An 8,659-nucleotide genomic window follows, 5' to 3' on the forward strand; every position below is an offset into this window, starting at 1 on the left:
GGAAAAAGTTTGCAGGCGAGGGAGAAGTCATGTGGTACAGGCGGAGTCAGGGGGTTGGAGGCCCTCCCCGTCCCTGGCCGGTAGGAAACCCAGGCTTGGCTTCACTCGACTTCCTCCGGCGGCCGCCTCCGAAGCGAGCCCGCGCAAACGGCGCCCCGCGCCTAAGTTTAGCCCGAAGTCAGTCCCACTGAGCTCAGCAAAGGAACTTGACTCATATGCAAGCGGACGTGGGTGAGTTTACATAATTGGCAGTGGCGCCGCTTCCAGTAAAACTAAGAACAAAACCCGACCAATAAAGTATTTACTATACAAGGGAGTTTATCTGTAAAGGCGGGATTTTAGACAGTTTTGCTGTCCAAAACGTGCTCTGGCATCATTGGCTCAACGTAGAGCTTTGCTTCTCAGTAAAAGTGTTTTGACCCTTAAGAGACTTGCAACTTCAGCTGTCAAGGTTCTAGCCCTTAGGAAGGAGAGACCATGCTTAAGAGAGAATATTATGAAAATGATGTATAGGTGGTACATGACCCCAGTCAAGCTTGCAAAAATCTATCATTTGCCCGATAATAAATGTTGGAAGTGTAAAGAGGTTGAAGGTACATTTTTTCACCTTTGGTGGACGTGCCCAAGGATTAAGGCTTTCTGGGAGATGATTTATAACGAAATGAAAAAGATATTTAAATACACTTTCTTAAAGAAACCAGAGGCCTTTCTCCTGGGCATGGTCGGCCAATTGGTGTCAAAGAAGGATAGAACCTTTTTTATGTATGCTACAGCAGCAGCAAGAATACTCATCGCAAAACACTGGAAGACACAGGATCTACCCACCTTGGAAGAATGGCAGATACAAGTAATAGACTATATGGAACTGGCAGAAATGACCGGCAGAATCCGAGATCAAGGAGAAGAGTTGGTGGAAGAAGACTGGAAGAAGTTCAAAGTTTATCTACAAAATCATTGTAAAATTTATGAGTGCTAAGGGCAGTGTAAATGAAATGATGGGGATCCAGTGATTAGGATAAGGAAGTGTACAAAGGGAAAGATAAAGGATAAAACGAATTTGAATGAGCTTGCTGAAAAAAACTTTTAAAGTGGAATACAAGAAGGGAAGGCGGGAGGAAGCAAGGAAAATAAGGTTTTGAAGACCATTAGAATGAACCAGAGTTGTCTTTTAATGCTTCTTTTACTATTATGTTGAATTTTCTGTATGTTTTTTTTTTGTTTTGTTTCTATGTTTTTTTGATATCGTTTGTATTTCTGATGTCTGTTGTCTGTTGTTTTGAAGTTTGTTATATTTTGTGAAACTTAATAAATATCATTAAAAAAAAAAAAATAGGAAGGAGAGACCATGAGCAGGCATATCTACAAGTTGCCTCCCGTCACCTCTTGTCAATGCACCGAACTTCCCCCTCCCCGACATTTGCCGAGGGAAAAACTGATGAGCAGGCACTGTTGGGCACTGCTGCCCAATGGTCCGCATCCAATACTGGCTCCAGCTGTCCGCGCCCCTAGGCTGTGAGGAGAATGTGCACAGTTCACACTGCTTCCCAAAGCACCCAGTGTCTTCACGGGAAGTCAGGGCAGGAGCATGCACTGTTGGTCAGTACTGCCTGAAAGCAGGACCCACAGGAGACATCAGCACCCAACTCTTCTCTCCCACAACAAAGGCAAGGAAGGGGAAGGGATTATGTTGTGTGGCTAAAACTGTTCAGCCACACAGCTGCAAAACTATCATCGACCCTTCCTCCCAACTTCAGAGCTGGCCAGCAGCTGGTTAAGTTAACTGAATTTATGTATTGTTTCCAGCAACAAGTCCCAAAGCAACTTACGACAATAAATATACATAAGCATATTGAAAACAGTAAAATCATTTAGTCACTGGTGCTGCCCAAATGCCTGATTGCATGATGCTGAAACAAAGACAAAGTAGTTGCCTGGTGGGCCGCTATGGGGAGAGCATTCCATAAATGGAATGGGGGCTGTTACACAGAAGGCCTTTTCTCTAGTCATCACCCTCCAGGTCTCACTTGGAGGTGGAACTATCTCAGGGTGTGTGGGCAGCTTCCTATGGGGTAGCTTTAGCTATAGGGGTCCTGAGCCATATAAGGCTTTAAAGGACAAAACCAGAACTTTTAATTGGGCCCCAAAACAAATTGGGAGCTAGTGCAGTGGGGCCAGAACCAGGGTTATATGTCCATAGGACTGGGCAATACCTGATTTTCAACATCACAATATATTACCAGCTAAATATCACTATATATACTAAGGATGCGGATGGTGCTGTGGGTTAAACCACAGAGCCTAGGACTTGCCGATTAGAAGGTCGGCGGTTCGAATCCCCGCGACAGGGTGAGCTCCCGTTGCTCAGTCCCTGCTCCTGCCAACCTAGCAGTTCAAAAGCACGTCAAAGTGCAAGTAGATAAATAGGTACCACTCCGGCGGGAAGGTAAACGGCATTTCCGTGCGCTGCTCTGGTTCGCCAGAACATAGCTGTCAACTTACAGATTTGAAAATAAGGGACCAGCAGCCTTGAAAATAAGGGACTAGCAGCCAAAATAAGGGACCTGCAGCCTCACCTGTTCCAGGCACTCCAGTCTTCCTGTCCTCCTGCAGTCTCGTCAAACTTATGCTGGTAGCTTCGAGAACACTGTCCAACCAACTTTGTAACCAGAGGTTCAACTGAATAGAATCTGAATCACATGTACCACAAGGCCTATGCAGCCTCAACTTAAGATGGCTCCCTGGCCTGGCTTTGCACTGCAAAGTTTGCAGCAGCACATGCAACAAAATGGCATCCAGCTTTCAAAAAACCCCTCAGCTTGCATTAACTAGCCACACACAAGGCATACAAGCTCCACCCCCCAGTCGTTCTTAGACTTCTTATTGGGTGAGCAACACAGCCAAGCAACACAGTTGGAGACTCCCTCCTCCCTGGCCGGCAGGGAGGGAAGGAGAGGAGCTGCTTCCTTTGAAATTTAAGGGAAATCATTTAAGGGACATTTAAGGGACATCCATCAATAAGGGACAGCAGCGGGACATGGCGCTGGAATAAGGTACTGTCCCTTGAAATACACTTGACAGCTATGCGCCAGAAGCAGCTTAGTCATGCTGGCCATATGACCCAGAAACTGTACGCCGGCTCCCTCGGCCAATAAAGCAAGATGAGTGCCGCAACTCCAGAGTCGGTCACGACTGGACCTAATGGTCAGGGGTCCCTTTACCTTTACCTTTATCACGATATATATCTGCAGCAGCAGAGGGCCTTGCCATACCTCTCCACGGTAGCAGAAGGTGTGCCATGCTTCCTTACAGCAGCAGAGCTGTAGTTTGTTGGTTCTTAACTAGTCCATCCCTGAGGCCAGGCACCAATGCAGAATGATCTTGCCGAACTCTGAAGCTTCAGAATTGGAAATAAGTGATGCCAGTTGCCATGCTTGCCAAAGGTGAGCGGCAGCAGTATACCATGGCAAGTATATTTCTTCCTTTCCAACAGTTTCTGCTGTTGTCTTCCCAATGTAGCTATATAGCAGTCTTCAACATTTTCTGACCCAGAACCCACATTAAAGTGTACTCTGTAACATAGTAGAGCTATACAGCAAATATGTGGAAGAAAGGTATACTCCTTCTTGCAAAAAGTAAAAGAGGAAAGAAAATATCCTGAGGAACACATAACATTTTCTAGGAAATAAAGCTATTTTTATAGCACCTTTGGATACAAGTCCTTTCTTGTATTGGCACTGGTTTGTTGCAGTCCTAAGGCCTGGCAGATTATAAATGTGACTGGAGTTCCATTACTAGTGCAGAAGAAACAGAAGGGAAATATGGAGCCATTTGCCAAATGCCAATCTGACCTTTTCCTTAACTAAAACAAAGACTTGAAAAGTAAAACTGCAAGAATAAATTCTAGGGAGTGGGGTGGAGAGGCATAAGCGCCTTGTTGTCAAAGGGCTTTAAAAGCAGAAGCTTGAGCCACGCTACAGTTTTTCAGCCTGTCTATTTGTAGAGTTCACAGCTATATTGTATTATTTACAATACTGTAAACCATATTGAGACTACTTCGAGCAGCAGGCAGTATCAAGTCAGCTGAGCAGGGTGGAGTCACTTTGCTTACCTAACTTCCCAGTACAGGTCACTGCTGGTTAGGCGGTGGAGAAATTGGCATGGTGTACGTGCAGCAGTGGTAGCTCCACTGGATTGGCTCCACTGCCGCCCCCTGACCCTCTCCCTTTCAGTTACTGGGAGCATCTTGTGTGTTGAGAAGCCATGTAAACAACGCTACTCTGCCCTCCTGATCACTGCTAGAAACAGGAACCTGAAATGCCCTGCAGATCCGAAGGAGAGCTCACAGGAGTTCCGATACACAGGAATTTCAAAGAAAGGTGCCCAAACCGCCAGAGTGGTCAGGTCTAACAATTTATTAAAGAAAAGTACAAACTTACAGCAAAGGTCTAATGGCTCCCTTCTTGCCCCTGCTCACAGCCTATCGTGGGTCAGACACCACAACAAGGAACTGGCTTGTCCACACCTAAGTAAAGATACACACATTCTTTATAGGCCCAGGCAGACCACATCACATGGGAACACAGGTGGCTGGTATTAACCATTACCTCCCACTCTAGCTATGCTTGGGACCTGTGGATACATCAAAGCATGTGAAACACATATGAGCTCAGTGCTACCTATTAGGCAGGGGTCATCTTGACCATCAATATGCTGCAAGCAGGGCTTCCAGAAGAGCTCACCATTTCGGGTCAACACAGCACCTAACAAGTTAAATATATGATAATGATGCTGAAGCTAGAATCTTTTAATTACATCTCGGTTTTCATATACATTTTGGGTTCAGTTTGACAATCAGTTATTAGATACAGGAAAACAGGCGTGATGGAGTCTGATAATGCAATTAACGCCAAATGCAAGCCTTACGTTATACTTTCTATACCTCTTATTTTTCCTTGGTGTCCTGATTCATGCCTGTATGACAATGGTATCCAGGTCTCTCCCAGTGCTTTATCACATTATATTACGGTATATCTGCCAAAGAACAGACTAAGATTCCTACTCCTGTTAATAAACGAACCTTTGAATTCAAAGACCATTGTGATGTGCTGACTTGATCTACGCATCAGCATTTTTGCCTTGGGGTTGGGAGATCAAAAGTCTTTTATCCTCTGTCTTCATGGCTCGTCATCTACTGTATTTAAGTGATTTCAGTCCTTAAAAGACAACTTGTAGATGAGAACAGAAACTTTGATCTAAAGTGTTCGTCTTTCATTTTCTCTAATTTTTGAAAACTCTTGAAAATGAAACAAGTGCTCAAATCACCAGTGTGAAAGGGGAAATTGAAAGCTTTTCTATTGTGACTTCTAGGAACCTGAAGTTAAGCAGAATTGGCATTTACCTAAGCAGTTAACTGGCAGCCACAGACTTTTTTCTTTATCTCAGAAGTTTCTCAAAGCAACCACCAACTTGTAGGACCATACTCATCTGTACTGTACTGCCCTTTGTACTTTCCTAGTGTCCTAACCTCAGGTGTCTGACTTCGCCTCTTTGAGGAAGAAGGCAGTGGACATGGAGAAAGAATCAAAGGGTAAGAAGGCCCAGAGCTAGTCACAGTGGTCCCTGCTAGACCAAAAGCTCCAGTACTGTACAGTAGGAGGACATGTGACCTACACCTTTCCATCCTGAAATGGCCCACCCACGATGGCTGTGTTTCCCCTTCTCTTGGAGGCAGTACCATTGCACTCTCTTCAGGCTGCTGCTATATAGAGGCATACTCAGAGGTTCTGATTGTAGGCTTTTCAGAGGCATCTGGTTGGCCACTGGGAGAACAGGATACTGGAGTAGGTGGGCCTTCTTTGGTCTGGCCCAGCAGGGTCTTCTTATGAGGAAGTTCACCTACTGGCAGGTGTGGGTAGAGCTAACAACCTATACTCCCTTGCTTAGCTCTTTCTGCATCCCGAGCTTTATATCGAACTATGTGTCTAGAACACCCTGCTCGCTTTGTCTACTAGAGCTATCACCTGGTGCAGAATACACAAGTTGTCTTGCAGTGATGATAATACCCACTACTTAATAATAAGAATCCAGGAAGGTAAGGAGAAATAAACACAACAGACTTCAGAACTCTTAAGTCATATGAGGGCAATGGTTTCCACTAGCTTCTGACTAACTCTTCTCATATTGTTTTCACTTCTCACTTTCCTGGATTCTTATTATCACTCCTTAGATATCATTTGTTCTTCACTCCTCATGACTTCTGAGTTCTGCTGCTTTCATAGTGCAGCATCAGTGACAAGCAGGCCAAGCACCCAACTTCTGCCATTCATCTTGCATACCCCAAAAAACAATTTCATGCCTTTCACTCAAGAAAGAGGCATAAAGGCAATTGTGGGGGCTTTTCCTGTATTCAGTGTTTGTTCTGGCTTTGTGGATAACATTATTCTGTCCACATTTTTTTAACTACCGATACCAATCCTGACTCTAAATACACTATTTCATTATGTCCTCTGTCATCAGTAACAACTGAATCAAATAAACTCTTACAAAACTCACATTGATGTGTATCAAAACCTGTGATCAGAAAATTGCTAGTATTGTGGCAAAGTTCCATTTCCCCTTTTCCCCCCATTGTCATTGCCTTTATTTTTCTAAATAAATCAAAGTCACATGAGAATGCAATCACACTTGTTTCTGTGGCTCAGTGGTCTTAGGTATTCTCATGACACCAATCAGCCTGAGGAAATCTGAAATATACTGTTTAGATAACTAGGATAGGGCTGCCATATGTCTGGATTTCCCCGGACATTACCAGAATTTCAAAGGCGAAATTGAAATCTGGAATTTCTGAAAGGCAGCACTTTGTCCTGGATCTTAGAGAAGTCAACCAAAAAAAAATCACGGTTTCAGAATCACGTCAGCAACTTTGGGGTTTGTCTAAAAAAATCTCAAAAACTTTTGGGTTTTCCTAAAAAAATATGGCAACCTTAAGCTAGGAACTCTGAAAAATGAGACTGGAGCTAAGTGGTGAACAGTGTGCCCCGGAATTAGCACAGAATTTAAATTATGATAGTAAATATTATATTCTGGGTCCACAAATTTTCACGCAGCACTTTCTACCATCCATGGGAACTGAATAAAAGAGCATCTGTAAGGGAGGGGGACTTTGCAGTTTGACATTACTTTGAAACTGAAATAATAAAAGCTTCCTTAGACTCCAGCAGTCAAGAAAGATTAGGTAACCTTGGGAAACCAACAATATATATTTTTTCCCCTTCAGACTGTGAAATATATTAGTAGATTTTACACAGTGCATTTCTACAAGTAATGTCATTTGCATTATTCTGTTCCACTGCTGGGTAACAACTAGAACAAGATTAAAATAATTTATTCTAATCATACAAACTTCAAAAAAGAACTGAAAAGCAGGCCTGTCTATAGTATCTGCATATTGTATCTCTGCCTCATTTGTTTGGAATTACAAGCCATTTATTAATGTGCTACATGAAATTAAGGGTCATCTCTCTAGAGCTACATAACATCATTTTAAATATTAAATTAAATCCACCCCCACTACTTGCCACCATCAGTATTTGAAATGCCTGGACATGCAATTGGAAATATATTTGTAATGGGGTGAACTGAAGCAGAGCTGTCAATCTGAGTTGAAAAATCTTTGTAATAAACGCAGGAGAGATGTCATATGAATGTTGGGAAATAATCAAGTTATTTTGTTGTAAGCAGAACTATACAAAATACACACTTTTAACTGTCAGATCCAACTCTCCTGTGCGTAATAATTTGCTTTTCCAATTATTTTCAGCTTGGATTTGATACATGGAGAGATCAAGTCTGCTGTAAAACCATAAATTACGTTCTGCTGGAGAACATATGAAGAGCCCTACTGGATCAGATCAAAGACCATCCTGTTCTCTCTATGGCCAACTAGTTGCCTTTGGGAAGCCTGCAAGCAAGAACATGAGCACAACAGCACATTCTCCACTTCTGTTTTTCAACAAATGGTATTCAGAGGCATGCTGGAAGGAGTTCATAGCTCTCGTGGCTAGTAGCCTTTGACAGCCTTAACCTCAATGATGTGTCCAATCCCTTTTTAAAACCGTCTAAGTTTGTAGCTATCACTACACCTTGTGTAAGTGAATACTGTAGTTTAATTATGTACTGAGTGAAGCAATACCTCCTTCTGAATTTTCCCACCTTTGGTTTCATGGCTGACCCCTGGTTCTGGAATTATGAGAGAGGAAGAAAAGCTTCTCACACTCCACTTTCTCTGTACCAGGCATAATCTAATACACCTTTTGTCACTTATACAATCTTACATGTAATCCTTCCTTCAATAATTTTTTTTTTTTAAATTTCCATCTCATCCAGCATACATTCTACCAATCCCACTTCACTTGGTAAAGTCAAGATTCTGGACTGGGTGCTATGAAGCCAGGGTCTTTGTGCAGTTCTTAATCTCTTTCACTGCAAACCTAATTATAATTACGTGGAAATTGTCTTAAATTAATGGGACAGACTTCTGAATGTATGGCAAAGAAACTCATAAACAGACCTGGTGATCATAGTGTGAGAGTCTTTAATGCAGAATGTGTGGAACAAGGTGATGTTATCAAGAATTAAGTATCGCTCTACTTTTCTGTTT

General features: G+C 42.8%; 1 long non-coding RNA gene across 1 annotated transcript; it reads left to right on the forward strand.

Moving 5' to 3' along the window:
• Positions 1–90: 90 nt before the first annotated feature.
• On the forward strand, positions 91–8,373 carry LOC307216681. Its single transcript, XR_013839261.1, has 2 exons — positions 91–231; positions 7,820–8,373. It is a non-coding gene; the product is annotated as an uncharacterized lncRNA (long non-coding RNA).
• The last annotated feature ends 286 nt before the right edge of the window (positions 8,374–8,659 follow it).

The sequence above is a fragment of the Podarcis cretensis genome (assembly GCF_951804945.1).
Source record: "Podarcis cretensis genome assembly, chromosome: 5".
Taxonomy (NCBI): Eukaryota; Metazoa; Chordata; class Lepidosauria; order Squamata; family Lacertidae; genus Podarcis; species Podarcis cretensis.